The 19,228-nt window shown below is 38.9% G+C and overlaps 1 protein-coding gene across 6 annotated transcripts in view; it reads right to left on the bottom strand.

The window, feature by feature from the left end:
• ZMYND11 (zinc finger MYND-type containing 11) overlaps nt 1-19,228 on the bottom strand; it is a 105,305-nt gene that overhangs the window by 61,278 nt on the left and 24,799 nt on the right. The gene's annotated exons all lie outside the window — the stretch shown is intronic.

Genomic DNA, 19,228 nt, shown 5'->3' with positions numbered 1-19,228 from the left:
AAAAAAAAAAAAATTCACCAAAAGTTAAGCAAGAACTAGAAAATAAATTACATGAAAAATGATTACAAGGAAAAATGTATTGTTGCATAGGCATTCGACTTGTATCTAACAATGTGTTTTCAAGTGCTTAAAAAGCAGTACAAAGTGAAAAAAAAGTACTTTACAAGAATCCCTTTCACATCATGTAATTGAAACGGAAGACAAAAGGCAAGCAGTAAAATATATTAAATCAATTGCAAATTTACTTCCTATCTCGGCTCCCTATATTTGGTAAAAATGCAAAACTACCTCAGTCTGAAGCTGCCACAGCCTCCTGCATTGCCTGAAGCCCTTAAAAAGGGTGAGTGGTACTTGACCACATCATACAGCATAAGCACAAATTCTGACACAGAGAAAAAGCTGGACCCACAGTTTAACATAAAACACAGTCCTTGGAGTATTACCTTCATGTTCTTATCGTTTACAGCTATTTTAAAAAAGTCCATTCTATGAGGAAAAACCAGAAGTATATTTTCATTGATGATAACTCTCCAAAAAAATATTTTGGAACAGTTCCATTTTCTGTAACATGCTAAAACCCAACAGGGCCAAAGTGCTTCTGATGGCATTTGCCCATCTAACCAACCCTGAACAGGAACATAATGAGCATCTGGCTTTGTTTACAAATTTTCCAAAAGCTGGAGGCAATGAGTACAGATAAGCCATAAATCGCCTACAGCTCCACTACAGGCACAGAATCCCTTTTTAAAAGCTTAACGATGCATTTTGATCACTAAATAACTTTCTTCCATTGCCACCACTTTCTCAATGAAAAAATGACTGATTTATGAGTGCTACCAAGGTCTATAATTTATTTTAGAGCTCTGTCCTCGGAATGAACCCTGTGGTATGCACGCGGGTATTTGTAGCTAGCAGAATATTAACTTCAGTAACCCAAAATAATATAAAAAATGCAAAAACGTTTCACCATCTGTGCAATGTTAAAGATGGGAATTTAAGTACTAAAAGTGTCCCTGCTCTCAAATTCAGAAAAATGAAATAGATTTGAGTATTCCATCAGTTGCAGCAATGTAATTTTCAAGTCTATGGGACCTACAGGTACTTATCAATGAGGGCTCTCAAGTTTTAGATCAGATATAAGCTCGGTGACACTCACTAACTTTACAGGTGCAATGAAATGAACAGCAACATTCTATTATTAGGGATAAGAAATTATCTAGAAGCATTATGCTTTATGCTTTTTCCATTTAAAGAAAAAAATAAGGGAAAAAAAAAAAAAGATGATGTGAAGAGGTACATGCCCAGGTCCATGAGGCATTCCTGGCTGCAGGAGATATCAGGGAAGGGCAGAACAGAGCAGCACATGAGAAGATGTGGTGTGGTCACACACCAATCCCCCATTTCAGCTTTAGAAATCTTCTCCCTCTAGGGTTTAAAGCAAGGGCAACTAGAGGGATCTCCCAGAAAAAAAAAAGGCCAAGAATACAGTTTTGAAGGAAGGATAAGAAGGAATGTGACAGACATACAGCTAAGAGTGACAGCAGTAGATAGCATCGCTTGACAATGATTCAGAGAAAGAAAGCCTCTATTGGGAACAGCAGGAAAAGACACTTCATCCCTGTAAGATCCTCTGCATTCATTTCACAGAACATTAGGCCACCGCAATTTAAAAAAAAACCTGCTAATTTGTTAGAGAAACATATAACTATTTCTAGAACTTAATTTTTAAGAGAAATCGAGTAAAGCACAAAAGAAGTTAGATCTGAACACAAAACACAACAATCTTTACAGACCTATTGTTTTAGCACAAAACTTCTTTCCTAACACTGACATGACTGAAAGATCATTTTTCTCCTTGCAGCCCTCCACAAACCCTCTGTACAAAAGCTGTCAGACGATATGGCAGCCAGCAAGCTGGACACAGGGTCTCTTGCACAGCATCACATCCCCATGTGAGGAGCAAGCGTTTGTCCTTCTTGACCCCCATAGCAGTGTGAAACTACAGACCAGTTCTCAGTTTATTTAGCAATCCCAACTCCTTTAAAAATAGCCCCTGTTTCTGGCAGCCCAGCATATGGCTGCAGTGCCAGCATCACACCCAGCACAGGGGACAGTGGGGTTTTCTCTCACACCCCCATGACACCTGTGCCCAAGGGCACAGCACAGGGCAGGGTCCTGGGGAAGCCACCTGCCACCTCTGCAAGGTGCCATGGCCCTGCTGTGCAGCCAAAGGGAAGGCTCGCCTTTTGGAATCAGGAATTCCCACTTCTCCAGGGCAGGAGAAGCCCATGCTGGAGGCAGGGAGAGGGAGAGTGAAGGAGCACTGTAACCACAAGCTCCTGAAGCCCTGTGGCTGCAGAGTGGCAAAGGCCCTATGGGATCACTGCTCCCTTTGGAATGTGCTTTCAGAACAAACTCTCCACCAGCCTCTCTCCCCATCTGTGTTGTGCTGTGCTGGCTTGAAGCACACAGCCAGGCCATGCCCTGGGCTATGGCTGACAGCCCTCAGGACAGGCATGCACCTCCCATCCCTGCACCCTGCAGGGATGTCACATCACTGGGCAAGAAGTTACCCCCCAAAACAGAACCCATGTGGGTACCCCCTGATGGCTCCCTGCTGGCTGGCTCCTGCTCCCACTGCTGCACACAGGGCACGGCCATGGCTCTTCCCCTCTGTTTGTCTGGAAATAACAGCAATGGGGACACACATGGGACACAGCAATCACATCTGTTCTATTATTTCCTTTTTTTATATTCAAGATACAGTAATTTTAGCAGGTGTTCTGCCTTCAAAGAATATACCTTTCACTTTCATAACTTTGGTTTACTATTTAAGGGCACTTTCGTTAAACTCAAGAGTTGACCCTCTACTACTGAAATAGCAGCTCTTACACACCATACTACCAAAAATACAAAAATATGGGGTTTTTTTTCCAAAAGCCCAGACTACTTTCGTGTTATTTTAATCTTTTAATTGCATGGTGTAGAAAAAATATAGTCTTTTTACATTACAGAACAAGTTTAAAAGATTGTGTCATATTTCTTGCTGTTCATCGCAGTCACTCTACCTCAATGGTAAAACTAACCACAACAGTCTACTCCCTGCACTCCTGCAAAAATATAAGCAGTTTTTTATATTATTACAATATTTTAAAGGAAACTTGTATCCCACTGGTAATAATTCATACAATGCCTTTGAGTGCTACTTCCAAGCAACAGAAAATCCTCCCAGCGTCTCCACAGGAGCACCTTATTCATGCAAATAGTTTGCATTTTAAGAGGAGATACATTAGAGTCTTAAATCTGTATTTATCACTCCTGATTATTTGCTTATGTGTGGGTTCACACACACACACAGGAGAGAACAAGCATAAACATGCAGTGCGTGTGAGTATGTGCAAAAATCTATGGCTCAGAGAGGTTAAGTATCGAAAGAGGCTGATTCACCCATGCTGTCTTTTAAAGAAATTTGAAGTCAAGAGACTCTTTAAAACCACAATAATGGATTGTACATTTACAGATAAATGCTTGAAAATGTTACTCATTCTCCTCTTTTGTTATAGCATTCATTTAAAAATCCTGGAAAGAAAAAGATAAAAGCTGAAGTAAACATTCAATTCCTTTGTCTGATTTGCTGGGCACTATGCTCATTTAGCTATGGCACACCCTGTCCATACAAAATTACTTGCTCCATGCCACTTCTGTCATGTTTTGTTAGCAAGTTTATGGTGGGATACAGCTTCTGAGAGAAAAGCTGACAAACACATATGACTGAAAATCTAGGAATTTATACCAGCAGGATCTGCCTTAGGTTTTGTAGGCATTCATGAGACCTGCAGAACATAAGAAATATCCTCCTAACAGAGAAAGTTTTGTATGGCTGATGCACCAGCCCACACACTTCCATCACACCCTCACTCACACAGGACTCAAAGAAAACTATTTGTGCTCTCAGTTTTCAGTTCTCTAACTTTTCCTTATGCACTCTGCTTATAGTTTTACTGTATTTTGTATTTTGAATCCCTCTTTAATGCCTTAAGCACATTTTGAAAAGTATACTGCTCTACTGTGCGAAGCTTTCCTCAAGAGCCAAATGTTACCCACACTTCTCACAGGCAAGCTCAACAACCTGTGCTTTATCTTGTGAGCACACAAGATAAGACACACAGCAGGGCTTATCTTCCCCAGGTCCCCAGCACAGCCTCACTGCGCGTGGCAGCGGTGGCACCGCAGTGGCAAGGCAGACACTGCCACAACAACAAGGCCACCAGTCATCAGCACACACTTGGCTGAACCAAACACTGTGCAGCTGTCTGCTGCAAGAGTGCTAGATATGGACATCTGAACTGCAAGTCAAAATAAACAAAAATCACCTTGCAGCACGTCAAGGAATTCAGCCCAAGGAACCTCCTGGCCTGCTGCTTGCATCCAGTTTAGCAGATCCTATCAAGTACTAAGTTTAGCTAGAAATTCTCCCTGCCCACAGAAAATACTCAAAGGTAGTCAAATCCTGCCACGTGGTAGCTGTTAAACACCACAGTCCAAGCAAAATATGATGCTTCTGAAAACTTCACTGGTAATGTGGACTGTGCACTGAAGCAGATGGGTTGCAGTTGGGTGCTGCTGCTCTGATGGGAGCTGCTAATTAAAAGCTGACAAGTAGTAGCTTGTTAAACCTTGTGTTTGTACTTCACCCCAAGTGAGGCTACCTGTAGTGCTCAGCCCTTCCAGTGCACAGTCAAACAGGTTAAACTCCATCCCTGCTATCAGCCACCACTTGGCTGGGACTTTGTGTGCACTTAAATGCAATGGAAAGAAGGTTCAAAGAGTTGATCCTTGCCACTTCTCAGCTACTGGTTGCTGCCTTTTGGCCTCACAGACCAAAAGGGGCTATTTCTGTTTCTTCCACAATACACAGTGAAAGATTTTAGGCTCAAAAGCAGGAAGAAGCTAGGCTCAGTCCTAGTTTTTGTGGCTTTCATGCTGAGTTTAGGTGGTTTGGGAACTTAAACACAGGCTTAATTTCATATTTATGAGTACTTTATAATATGAGGTCTAGTGTTTCTTAACGTGTAACTCTTTATAGTAAGTATAAAACTGTATATATGAGCAGTACAAAGAGTTCCAAATGTCTTGCTTTGTTCTTGTTCTAAATAGGAGTCTACCATTAAAATACAGATTTGCAAATTGATGCAGAGTTTGGGTCCCTGGACAGATCTCCATTATACTGTGAACTTCTGCAAGCTTAAAATTTAGGTTACAATTTAAACTGCTGTTAAATCATATCTTTCATCACCGGTGTAGTGGGAGTGTGAACTCTTAGTCTTCCCCTCCTACAACAATTGTGATTAAAAGTGGTAATTATTCTATTTTTACAGAGGAAAGGTACAGGTGAAAATGTCTTGACTGAGCAGCAACATAGGTCATACATGGGGCAAAAACAAAAGACTGTTTAATTTCATGTCTGCCTTCCAGAGCTGGTGATCCAAAAATATGGGGAGAAGCTGCTAGAGTAAGGACAAAGTTTTTGGTAGGAGAAAATCCATATTTTGCTTATCATTTATTTGTCTTCATGAGTGTGCAAGATTATAGGCATAACCAAAGATTTGCTGGGCATCTGGTAGCAGGAGACTCTCTTTTGTAAAACTGAGGGATATTAGAAACAACGATTTTGCATACAAAGTAATTTTCAAATGTTGAAGAATAAGCAAGTGGTTTGGTATATTAGATATTTATTTTGGACTTAATCCCAATCCACTAAAATCAACAAATGCCTTTCTGCTGACTTTCCAGGGTTTTGGAGTAAACTTTCAATATCTGTCTGACTGCCACATCCCCACAATGAAAAACTTTGGAATGTGTTGAGTGATGTGAGTGAAACTGAAAGATTAACAAAGGCTTGCAACTGAAGTAGGCAACATTTCTTTTTTAATTAAACTAAACTCAGAAAAATAGAGTATAAATTAATAAAATTTACTGAATTCTTTGGGTATTTTTGGTTTTGTTTGTTGGTTGTTTTGTTTTTTTAATTAGGAGATCAGTTCAGGCTGTAATGCTATCATTTTGGAAGTTATTAAAAACCAGATTTTTGCATGTTGAATGCGTGTCATTCCTAATGAAAATCTTTTTATTTCACTGTTAGCTTAAGGTCTACACAGTCTATTCAAAAGAGCAAAGTTTATTAGCATAATTATCCTAAATATTTCCCATGTGCAAGTACAATATCCCTGCTGATCTGTGAGTTCCACCTTTTGCATTTCCCAACTGCAAGGTTTGTAACCTCGATGTCATGCAACTTTTTGAGTGAGGTTTTGCACAGCCCCCTGAAGTGCAGTACAGACACAAAACAGGACTGCATGAATATAAAACTGTAATGTTTTGCTTCGTTCTCTCTGCAATTTAATTTTTTCCCCAACTCCTGTACACAGAATACATAAAAGCTTTTGCTTTTACCTTGTGCCATTTCAGGATGGCAGTGAGCCACTCTAGAAATCTGAACCAAGGACATTACAGAATTAAAGGCCTCAAGAATACTTTTACTACACATATGTGCAAGGTCTATTTTAATCCCTGATACTGCATTTATTTCATTTGTATTGTATTCCATTCATAATGATTAAGTAAGTGTGTCCTTCACTGAGGCTAAGGCACACAGCAGTTGAATGTTAAGCTCAGACATTTTGAATCATCAGTATACAAATGGTAGAACTCTTTATTTTTCTTTTGGAGCCAAACTTGGACTTTCCTGTTTAATTAACTCACTCAGTTAGAGAGAACTTGACACAAATATTGAGTTGCCATTCCATAAACAGGATTTCTGAAAGTGTAAATGCAAACAGAGTATAACAAAATTTGATATGAAGCATCAACACAAGATGCTGAGAAAGACTGAATAATAGCCATACATTTCAAACAAAGGCTGTCAAAGTGGTTCTGTAGGCTCTCAAGTACAACTTTATGTACAGGACTAAAATGCATTCTGCTGCCTCTCCAGCCAATCCCAGTCTGGAATTTCAGAGACAACAGCAAATGCCATCCTAATATTTGAAAGAAACTATCCTTTTTCCTGTCTGGCAGAAATCACTGAATAAAACTTTATCTAGCAATGCAAGCTTGGAAAAAAGAAAAGCATAGCTGCCAAAGAAAGTGACATAGTTGAAAGAGCTGAAAGCAAAGAGCCAAAGCTACAACCAGCAATATAGCTACACCAGCTTCTTACAAGTGACTTTTTTGAAGATGGTCATCATGTTTCACTCTCAGTACTGGGCCTAGGTAAGCTGAAGCTCATAATATATTTTTTGTTATGGATCTGTGTTAAGACAAGGTTCCACACTGATCTTCTAAAATAAGCAGTATTTTCCTTAATATTTCAACTTTTAAGTGGTATTCAATGCATAGAGAGTTAGTGTTTATAGCCAGTAAGAAAATGAACAGTTACACAGGAACATCAAGAACCACACAAGTTTCTGGTTTACTGAGAAAATAATGTTTCAAAGCAGTTCTGGGCTGGACATTAGGAGGCATTTCTTTATCTGCAGGGTGGTCAAACTCTGGAGCAGATTTCCTAGAGAGGTGGTTCAAACCTCTAAGTGTTTAAGAGACATTTGGCATTTTCCCTTAATAACATGCTTAAAATTTTGGTCAGTCCTGAACTGGTCAGGCAGTTGGACTAAATGATTACTGTAGGACTCTTACAACTAAAATATTCTTTTGTTTTCTAATCTACTTCTATTTTATATGGCCACTGAGAATTCAAAAGTTTGATAAATGCATTGTTAATGCATTTATCAAACTTCTGAACTTCTAAAAAAGCAATTTCATTTGGTTTGGTTAAAGCTTAATTAATGAAATTAGTTTTGCTAAATGCTTTCCATAATGAAGCTTGCACTAGTGTAACTTGTTTTAAAAACACAGTTCTTGCAAGATGATGCAAGTTTCTCATGAAGATAAACTTCAGCTTCCATAGTAACAAAGCCTCTTATTTTCAGGATGATGATGTACTAGATTAATGTTAAATAGACTTTAAGCTGTTCATCTCCAAAGACTACTCATCTTGGGGCAAAGGAAGTTTCTATACAAAAGATGGTCCAACACAAGTAATTTCAATATTAATAAATAATATATGGCTTGTACAAGGTGTAAAAAAACATCCTACACATTTTTTGTCCTCTATCACAAAAAAATAACGAGGTCTAATCAGATTTGTTTGTCTGGGGCCTTATCAAAAATAATGCTTGCACCCAAGCTGCTGTCAGCAGCACTCTGTGCTCCCCTGCACAAATGCACAGGCACATGGACACAATCAAGCCACACACACCTGCCTTGATCAGAGGGGCTTCAATAACATGTTTTACCTTTCATTTGCCACAGACTAAGAGCATGAAGAGGGTCAGTTACAGAAGATTAAATGACACGTGGAGATAGGATCATGTTCTGAACCCACACTGCACACTAACACAGGCTTTCTGTGGTTGAACTCCACCCACTACCAAATCCCATATTTTCCAAAGCAGCCTGAAGCTAAACCACTGAAAGATGCTCAAGGAGAATCCATGGAAGGAGTTAACTCCTAATAAGCAGCCTGGGCTATTTCCCCATGTAGACAAGCCCTTAGTAAATAGATGCTTCCTGTCCTCTCCCTTGGCTGTAGTGAGCAGAGATGATTAATGCAGCTATGCATCCTGACAGGGTCCAATGCTCACTTGGTCGTAAAACAGGAAAAATCATGGCCAAAGAAGGCTGATGGTGAGGGCTGGAATTTCAGTTTGGATGATAAATAGATGCCACTTTGATTCTGCAACTTCCTCTAATAAAAAATGATAGGTGGAAGACATCTTAGAAAATGCTAAGAAATATTAATGAGAAGAGTAGCTCCTTCTCTGAAAGCAAGCTTTTGATCATCATCTTCCTTTCTGCTCTGAAAACTAAGGAGCTTGGTTGTTTTGTAAGCCTCAACTGAACTGATGCAGTAAATTTCTCTGTCAGTAAGTAAGGTATAATAAATAAGGTATGATGACATAAGTAAATAAATGATTTTTTATGGTATATTAGCAGGGAATGTAATTCTGCATAGGGGCAGTTTCACACTAAACAATGAGAAAGAGAGATCCATTTTCCAGGTCAAAGAATCATGAATTTATGGAAAAATACAAATAATGAAAAAGATAAATTCATTGCAGATTATGTAAGGTATATGGTATAACACAGAACTGATGCTGACTTTTTTCCAATTTAATGTGAGATTCCAATTTGCTGGGGGTTTTTGTCTCTTTCTCTGAACTACACACAACTGACTGTATCTTTAAAGTACAAATTGTGATTCTGGTGGTAGCAACAGGACCTAAACCTCAGATGTTTGTAACAACTATTCCTCTACCAGGCTGCATTTTTATTGACAAAAGGCAGCTGAATCAATTTTTGTTGCTCCTTAACAAAAACAAAGTCTGCCTGAACTTGTTTCTTTCAAAGCCCTTCTTTTTGGTCTCTCCCTCTCTATAAATAAAAGCACAGCTACAGAACTTCTAAAACTGCTCAGATATTGAATTATTTTAAAAGTGAACATGTTATGCAGGCATGACCAGCATAATTTTCTTTTCTCCAGCAATCAGGCCACAAGCAACTTTAGCTCAGAGAAGACTTTCTCTTGTCAACAGTCATCTCCAGGAAAGCTGGGACTAAATAAAGAAAACAAGCACAATTCTGAACAAACTAATGTTTCCAAACTAAAGCTCCTTCAAGGCCAATATGCCTGGGCTTACTGTTGGAAACTTTCAGAAGCAGAACTTTGAGTGTTAAAACACATTGATCTGTAATGCAGGTAAGATGAGCCTAAGAAAAACATTGCCAAAGCTTGTACGCTTCTACAACATTAATCAAAAGAAACTTTCAGGCAGGGAGAGGATCAAATTGTAAAATCTGAGCTTTAGATCCTGCTTCTGGAATTCAAGGTGAATATCAGAAATAATGGACCTGAAAGTTTCAGTCAACACTCTCCCAGCTGTGGGACAGTTCATCAAGACAAAGAACAATGCATTGTGGAAATGGAAGCCTTTGCCCTAGTGCTCATCTTGCTTAGCTTTCTCTTCTGTGTTTGTTAGAGAATGTATTTCCTAGGTTGGGCACAGACATCTGGCTTAAAAGTACAATCTGAAGTATATTTGGAGCATATGTTCTCTCCTTCATAGGCAGTACCCAAACTCACTAATCACATGCATTCCTACACAGCTTTCCTCTCATCCTGCCCCAAACCGACTCCATCATCACTTCCTAGTGAAGCCTAATCCCTATCCATCTCTAAGGTCTATTCCTTTACTTTTTATACCTCAATAGCAGGTGATTTATTAGGTTTGCACTTTCTTACTTCAGACTGCCCTCAACTCTCCCCCCAAAATGTTCATGTCTGGACAAGGTCAAGGCTTGCCCAGAGGACAATTTACAGATGTGAGAACAGCAGTTTTCATGAAAACCAATGTACAGTGAAAAACAACTGCATTCATAACTAAACAAACCCTGAAGTGGAAAACAGCTGACTATAATCATGGTCCTTTTCTTTTTATCTTTGCTGCAAAAGTTAACAAACGGAAAAAATTAAGAAAATAAGTTTCAAAACCATAAACTTTATAAAGAGAAACCTTACAAGTCAAAACATTACTCAAACAAAGATCTTCCAAAGATCAGAGCAGATGATGGAAGTATGTTGCCATTACTTCAGATAACACCAGTTTCACAGCAAACCTGGTAATAGCTGATATCAAGAAAACCTCATCCTACCATTTCAGGTTGGTATGTCCTTCCTATATGCTCTTTAAAAGCAGGAGGGTGGAATATACCACTTAACTTTATAACCAGCTCTTGGTGTGGCTCACTGGGTGGCAGAGGTTGGGAAATGGGGTTTTCTGGCACAGAGATTTTCCCAACATTGTAATCTGGGACTACACTCTCAAATTTGTTGAGCTGTTTCAAAGACCTTGGTGGGAGTAATAGTGTGATCTCTTTTTTCTATATTTTCTATTACCTATAACTTTCAGGTGCTTCCAACTCCCGTTTCTCATCTTCTCTTACGTGAAGCCAACTTAAATGTCTTTATATTTTAATGCAAGGAATTCTTCCCAAGGCTCCTTGAGGACCAGTTGTGGGTGAGCAGAATTACACTTTTTTTTCCTGAAAACCCATTTTGCATCAGCCTGAGTCTTGCACATTATATCTGTTCTGTACCACTTCTTTGGTAAAAGGAATACTTTGACCAGTGGTTTGCTATTATATTCCTATGCATACCCATGGCATGTGCTGGAGCTGCAAAGAGCCCTGAGCTGCTCTGGAGCTTCAGCACTTCCCACTTGCAGAATGATGTTCTGTGTCTCCTCGGGCGGGTGCATCTGAAATCTATTTCTTCAAGCACTGTAGATGGTGATGTCGATGACACAGAGCAGATCACAAAGGCCCTTTGGGGAGGACATTACTTCTGAACACTAAGAGCTCTTCCTGCTCTATCATTATCTAGGGCTGAGCTTTATTAAAGGCAACAGGACCATACTGTTCTATTCTCAGCCATTTCCTTTGGACACTGAAACATGGGATTAATAATTTTGTCAGCAAAACTAGGACTTCATTTTTCAGATTATTTCAGTTTTCACTACTGCCAACATTTGGCTGGGGTTTTATTTTACTCCTTTAACCTGAATGCAGATGAATGATAGGGAGCTCTGACACTGAGACTTTGCTCTACAGGGTGGGGTAAATTCCTAGACGTGCAGGACATAACTGAATAGTGTTCCATCCCTGTGGCTACCAACAGAAGTAAAAGCCCAGAAAAATTAACATATCCTACAATCAGCTTCTCCTAAATTTCAGAAAATGTCATTCATTAAATACAGCCTCCTGTTGTGATTTCTGCAAAAATCTTTTCTGGGTAATACAAAGAAAATGAACTGCAGGAATATCATTACATTATGGCGTTATCACAAAGGCCAAACCTGTTGGTTTGGAACTTGGAACAACTTGGAATTTGGATTTACAATACACTATTCTGCAGGAAACAAAATACTGGAGTTCTGGCAATCTTTCCAATCAATATCTTATTTCATCATGTGGGGTTCTTTCAACCTAGGCAGAAGACCTGGAGTCCACTGTGCTGTGGAAGCACCTCTCTGGAATGACTCCAGTTGTGATGCCTGATGTTGAACGAGGCATTTAACTCGGGGCTACTTCACCAAGCACTAGAAACCACCTGAAACACAGTCTAACACTTCATCATCCTCTTAAGCTGCTCCCTGTCCTGAATGGAGTGAATGCAAAGTAGAAACAGAGAGGGTAATTTGCTCCTGACAGGGTTTTTGAAGCTGGATTACCAGATTGCTTGATTTCAGACAGCTACTCCTCAGGAAAGTGGTTATTTTCTCACAGGGGTGTAGCTTTTCTTCTCGTGTAAGTCAAATCCATTAATGAAGAACACCAAGTCTAAATCTGGGAGGACTTCATCATTGTAATGATTTCCTTACAGGCTTAAATGGCTGCTTCTCTTTGATACACTTAGATGCTAAAATTCCTTCTAAAATTGTTTATAGAGTGTGCCCAGCCCCTATTTATCATTTGTTCATGCCTGCTTCCTAGAGATTAATTTAATTTTTCATTTTGCGCTTTTGAGTACGACAAGACATAAAGCAAGATTATGAGAGCTTCTTTTACATTGAGGAACAAGTTTTCTTTGTTTCAGTGACACTGAGGCCCCAGTGGGAAACCACAAAGTGACCACTGCCTTATTCTGCCCAGTACCATGAAATCTAAGATGCTTTTCACTGTTTTCACCTTTATTAATAGAAACAGAATGTGTTCATCCAAATGATAACATGCTGAAGGAAAACCTATGGGATACTGAACTGGTCATTTTAAACTGAAGAAAGACAAAAAAGGTTTTGTTTATAAAAGCTTCACATCTGTTCTCCCAGTGCTGAGAGATTCTGACTTTTACCACCTTTTTTCTGTTGCAAATAGTCTGTTATTTATTTTTAGACATGAGGTTTCCTACTGAAATCAACTGTAGGTTTACAATCTTTGCTGAGTTCCATCAATGGAAAAAAACTTTTGAGGAGACTTTTCAGGTATTGCTTGTTGGAGACTGCTGCCACCACAGTGGTCAAACTAATTTAAAGCACTACTCTAAGCCAGGTGCAAGAAAGTTTCCTGTCCAGTCTAGCAGCATGGCTGTTAAAGCAGAGACTGTCCTGTCTTCATTCAAGCTCTTATTGCAGCCTTCAAGCCATAATGGTTTTGGTGTGCTAAAGAAGACACTGACATTCATGTCAGTCTCTGGATTGCAGCTTCTGAGTTTATGACAGATGGGAAACCAACAGAGGAGTTAAAATCCTGTGAATCCACGCACAGCTTATAGCCAGTAGCCATCTGGCTGGGGATCTACATAATACCACAAGAGGATGACAAAAAAAAAAAAAAAAAAAAAAAAAAAAAAAAGAAAGAAAGAAAAGAGGCAGTTTCATTTGCACTTCCATTTCTCATCCCCTTCTTTGTCCTACCTGGTTGGAATACACTATCATACTTATTACAAACAATCTTTCAGCTATTTCATACAGGTTAAACAACTACAGTATTTTCCTACTAGCACTTTCCACGCAGAAAAAAAAATTCAGTGTTAGGCAAAAAGTCCAACACATGACAGTATATAAGGTTTTCTATAGTAACAGACAAATAGGCAGCATTTAAGTGAAGTGTAAGCATTTGAGGAAAGAACAGAGAAGGGAAAGCACCAAGCAACCCCATTCAGCAGGGTTTCCAGTTGCTCTAAAAGCAATTCCAGGCAGAAAAAAATGCAACACGGGGCCCCTAAAGTATAATTACTTGAGAAAAAAATGTGGCCAACAAAAGTTACCTAACCTGTTCAGAGGAAAAAAAAAAGCTCTCTACCCCTAAAATGTGCTGGAAAGGGCTGAAAAAATGGTTTTCAAAGCAAAAAAAGGCAAAAGCTTTAGTAAAAACCCCTTTTGCACAGCAGTGTGTTCAGCTGGCTTGAGACAGGAAACATGCAAACCTTCCTTACAGACAAAAACCCTTTTTTGCCTCAACCTGCTGAAATGTTTAGCTAGGCACTTTCAGCCCCTGCATGTTTGTTGGGGTTTTAGCTTTCTCAAAAGAGCAGATTTCTGATGCAAAGAAAGAGGAGAAGCACTACACCAAGAATTATTTTCCCTGTGAGCTGTGTTGCAAAAATGAGAGCATATTAAGCAACTCAAGAACAGGAAATAACACTGACAAATAAAACTGATATTCTTTCCATAATGTGGTCACTCAGAGGAGGACATTTGAAATTTCATCTCCCCAAATCAAGAAATGTTTATTCTACTTTTGGCAAGGCTGCTGAATGCATGTGTGCTCCCTCCTCCTAGTCCAAGTGCTTTATGATCCTTTCAGTGAAGCAGATAGTCACACTAGAGTAGAAATGAACTCAGAGCTGCACAGCATTCTCATACAGCTCTCTCCTCTGCAAAATGGTGCTTCATTGGTCCCCAGATGGTATGTGGAAATGCAGTAGGAGATTTGTGGGAATGTATCTGAGATCCCTTCAGCTCACCTGGAGCATCTGGCACAGCAGGGGAGGGGTGCTGAAGCTCCAGCTCCACGGGCAGAGTCCTCCTGCACTCTGTCCTTTTGTTAGGAGAGGCTGGAAGAAGGGATTGAATGCAGACGTCTATTCCTGAGCTAATCACTCCATGCTCCCTTCACACTTGACATGATCTACTCAAGGCTACAATTCATCTTGTTGTGAAGCAGGCATCACAAATAGGTCAGATGAATTAAGCCCTAAAATTAACCATTTCTCTCCAAGGAAGATAAAGTGAGATTAGGATGAGAAGTTCCTGTGCTGGATTTAAATCACAGCCTGCACTCAGGCTGCCTGCTCTAACCAGTGCCTACACTTGCCTGGTATAAGTGAAATTCAGCTTGCAGCTGAATTTCTCACATCTCAGCTAAGGGCTCTAGCCAGCATATTATTGATTTTTCTGCTGCTTTGCCTTTTTTGGATGAAAAATTTCATCATTATGTTTTCATTTTCCATATGGACATCTTTGAATAACTGAAAATATCTTACTTTCCCCATCTCCCTAAAGAAAAAAAGTGCAGTTGTGTTTTTCATTGAGAAAAGCTTGAGTAATTCCTTTTTTCCTAAAAAAACCCCAAACACAGACAGGGATATTTCCTTTATAACCCAAGTGATATCATTGCAATTCTAGTAAAAGGGCTGATTAATGACAATGTCTGATATATACTAAAATTTTCAATGGGAATAATGTGTATTTTGAATTTTTTTTTCTTGTCAGATTGAGTTTTTAATTAAGAAAAAGTGCAGTGTAAGACACTTTTTAATTTTTCTTGTAAGAAGTGTGATTTTAATAAATATGGCTATCTATCCAGACAAAATGGAACTGCAAAAGCATAACTGCAGAATTTTCTTCAGTGTTTTACAACCATGCTTTGTTCAAGTAGAAACTGAGCTAGAAAAGAAAATTAATATCCTTAGTGATTTCAAAAGGCTAACTTTCTCTAATTTTGACTTCTAGGTCACAAGGCTGTTTATTTCAGATCAGTACCTTCATTTAAAGTAAAGTACAAATTATTCATCCCTTTTTAAAATGTTTTGGCCTTTGTCCTCTGTATCATATCACTGCTGGAACCGTCATCTCACCCTCCTGTCTTTACCAGCACTCCATTAATCAAATTTATTTGCTTGGTCTGAGCTTGATTCCTACATGCATTTTCTGATTACCTCCAAACAGTTTAACAAGTTCAATAAAAAGAAGCTGCAACCATATAAGCAGTAAAAAATTTCCATACTGATGTCTTTGTCTTCAATAATTTAAAATAAACACCTTCCTTTATTCCTTCAATTTGACCTTGACATTTATGGACTCCATGGTAAGTTATAAAATGGAATGTAAAATAAATTTTAAATGCTGAAACCCAGATTTCCAGCTTTGTTCCCAGAGAAGCTGTACATGGAACTAAATCCCACAGGCCTGCTCACAGCCTGCCCCAGTCCCTTCCAGGACATCCCTTTGGAGAAGTCATCCAGGACTTCACTCTTAGGAGACATCTGACACTATAATTCAGGCCTTCAGCCTCAGGAGCTATCTTTATCTCTTCCTTTGATATATTAAGGGTTAATACAATGTTCTTCTATCTGCTGAAACATGTTACTCTTTCCTAATTTCCTTACTAAGAGGAAACTGCATCTAAATTAATTCCTATAGGTTTTATTTACAAAGGAGGACCTCACATAGGATTTAATTCTGTATATATTGAACTCTGTATATATACTCCTCATATTGCACTTCAAATAAAATATTTTAACCAGCAGTTGTTATGTAGAGCAAACAACAGAAATAAAAAGCTAAAGCAAAAATCAGATATAAAATACACTTCCATTTTTATGTCAAAAGAAATTGCCGAATTCATGCATTCAATTATTTTACTGCTGCTTATAAGAGATGGGGTTTTTTGCATGAACTGCAACAACTGATTTTTACAAAAGAGTTGCATTAATTCTCAAAGTAATGTGCAAAAACCTTTCAAGTTCACTTCCATTTGATGTTGGCTCAGGCAATTTTGTGCTCTCCCAGCATCCAAGCACGAGGATCTTTTGTTTCAGACCATGCCGGTGTCATTCAAGGCAGGAGCAGCACAGGGAAGCAGAGCACTGTTCTGGGTATGACATGATGACATACAGGAGACTGTATCCTACCCCTAACAACTGCTAGGAGCAATGCCTCAAACAAAACAGGCACTACAAATAACCAGAATGAACCTCACTAATTGCAGAAAGCTTTGCAGGTGACAGAGAAGAATGAGGCCTTTCCAGAAGCTACAGGTAATGTGCTTATGTCTTAAATCATGAGATTTGATTGCCCTTCTCTAGGCATGCCTTGCTGCCAGTGTTATTAGACTTTATACCATCAAGCCCTTTTTGAAAATTGAACCACTATATTTAACTATATGACCTCCATGGTATTGCACAGGCTAAATGCCCCCTGTCCAAAACATTATTTATACCTTATAAAATTACAAGTTACTAGTAAATAACTGATTTCTTGATCTTGTGTTATGAAGCTGAAAAAGAAGAAAGAAACACCACCTGATCATTTCACCTCTTATTTCATATTACTAGGTACCTCAAAACTAATTTTTTTTTTACTATTTCATTTCCAAAGCTAACATAGAATACACATCCATCCCCCTCCATCATCACCTCACAGACAGGACCTGTCACTCCTCTTTATATTATTTATACTTCTATACTTTATAGGACTTTGAAAATTTTTAAATTACTGTAAACATTAAGTCTTTATCTCTTTGGTTTTTTGGTCTCTCTCTTACAGTTACCAACTGCAGCAAGATGACTTCCTGATCCAATCCTTTAATCCAAAGCCCTCCGGCAGGACCACAGAGGAATGAAAAGGAGTTCCAGAGACACTGTTTCCCCTTCAGCTATTCTCTTTAAGAGTTATGGATTTTTCTTTACTCTTTGAAGACATCTGTATTAAATTAAGCACACAACAGTTATCCTAACAAACCCAAAATTTACTAAAACAAAGAGAAAATGGAATCAAACCAAAATAAATTGTTTACTTAACATAGCTGAATTTACAGTTCTCATACATTAAACTAGATAAGGCATAAACTAGATAAGCTTGACTTCGGATAAAAAAAAGAAAAAAAGAATCCTGTAGTTTATACTTTGAAATTAAATATCCTTTCTGACCACACCAGTCACCCTGATAATGCTGCTTGCAGACAATTCTGGTTTTGTCTCCCAGAGATATGCTTAATAAAGCCTGGTTAAGGTTTCCTAAACACTTCTCTGAACACAAAAAAAATGGGCTTTTGTAAACAATTTCAGTCTCCATTCTCTGAAGAGTTACACCATCGAGGAAACAAAAAACCTTAATTATGATTTATGACTGCCCTTTCAAGGTTTATGACCCAGCTCAAATATTGCCTTTTGCTAACCATCCTGGCTGGATCTCTAGGTTTTGGCCAGACCCATGGGCAAATCTCATGTACAGGAGATTCCTTCCTCTTCCACTTGTCACATGTGATGAGTTATAGGCAAGGAATAAGGGTCACTCTTAAAATCAACTACGTTTCAAAACAAAGTCCAATGGACATTTGGAAAAAATCAGTCTTGGTTGATGTCTCAAATGACAGATGGTTCTTTGTTTCCACCTTTATGGGTTTTAGGACTCATATACAGTTTTTGCATGAATACCCTTTGTCATTTAGCAGGTGGCATTTCCCTGATATAAGCAGAGCATGACTCTTGGACAGACATAATAAAATCTGATCTGTAATGGAAACTTTTGCCACTTTGGAAGTATAATGAAAATGGCAGGCTTGTTCCTTCTCATACACAGCCATGGATGCAAACATGCCAGCAAAAATGGCTTAGATAAGCAGAACTTCTTTCTGTTTAGCAAATAGTGACAAACTGCAAACTGCAGAATGGGCTCCACGGTGGGACACCAACACCAAGGTACCAGAAGAATGAGGAGAGCAGTGGTGAGCAGATCCCATCAGGATCCTGTGATATTAAGTGTAACTATTCTCATCTTAGAGCATGGTCTAAGCAACTCTCAACTCTGAATTCTCCTGCCTTTCCAACAAATTTGAAATGGGGAAAAAACCCCAACATCCCAGGCAAGAAACACTGAAGCCATGAAAGTAGTGGAGGCATTACAGAGCTACCTGACACTATTCACACAGGCTTGTCTGGTGTGATACAAGCCCAGAGCCAAACCAGGGCTGCTGTAATCAGCCATGAGAAAGAAGTACCCATGACTCAAAAGCAGATTCCTGCAGGAGAAGGTTAGGTTGTGGCTCCCAGAGCTGGAGCTATGTCACACATCATTTTTGGTGTAACTTGGAAGAAGCCTTTCACCAGCAAAAATTCAGGGTGTGGCTGCACTTTGGTTCCCTAAAGCCAAAAGCAAATGAACTGTGACCTCAGATCTGTTCAATAGAACATTGTATTAATTTCATTATTTTTTTAATTACGAAATCATACATAGGACAATCTTCCCAAGCTCTAGATTGAGTTAATTTCAGTCATTACAGAGGCAAGCAGAGTACTCAAACAGTCAATTAAAATAACCTTACAGAACTTTATTTAAATTGTAACATCACTCTGATGATATCCAAAGCAAAACATAAAATAAAGGTCAAA

The sequence above is a fragment of the Serinus canaria genome, chromosome 2 (genome assembly GCF_022539315.1).
Source record: "Serinus canaria isolate serCan28SL12 chromosome 2, serCan2020, whole genome shotgun sequence".
Classification (NCBI taxonomy): domain Eukaryota; kingdom Metazoa; phylum Chordata; class Aves; order Passeriformes; family Fringillidae; genus Serinus; species Serinus canaria.
The sequence above is the reverse complement of the archived record's forward strand: the minus strand, read 5'-3'. Positions and strand labels throughout refer to the sequence as shown.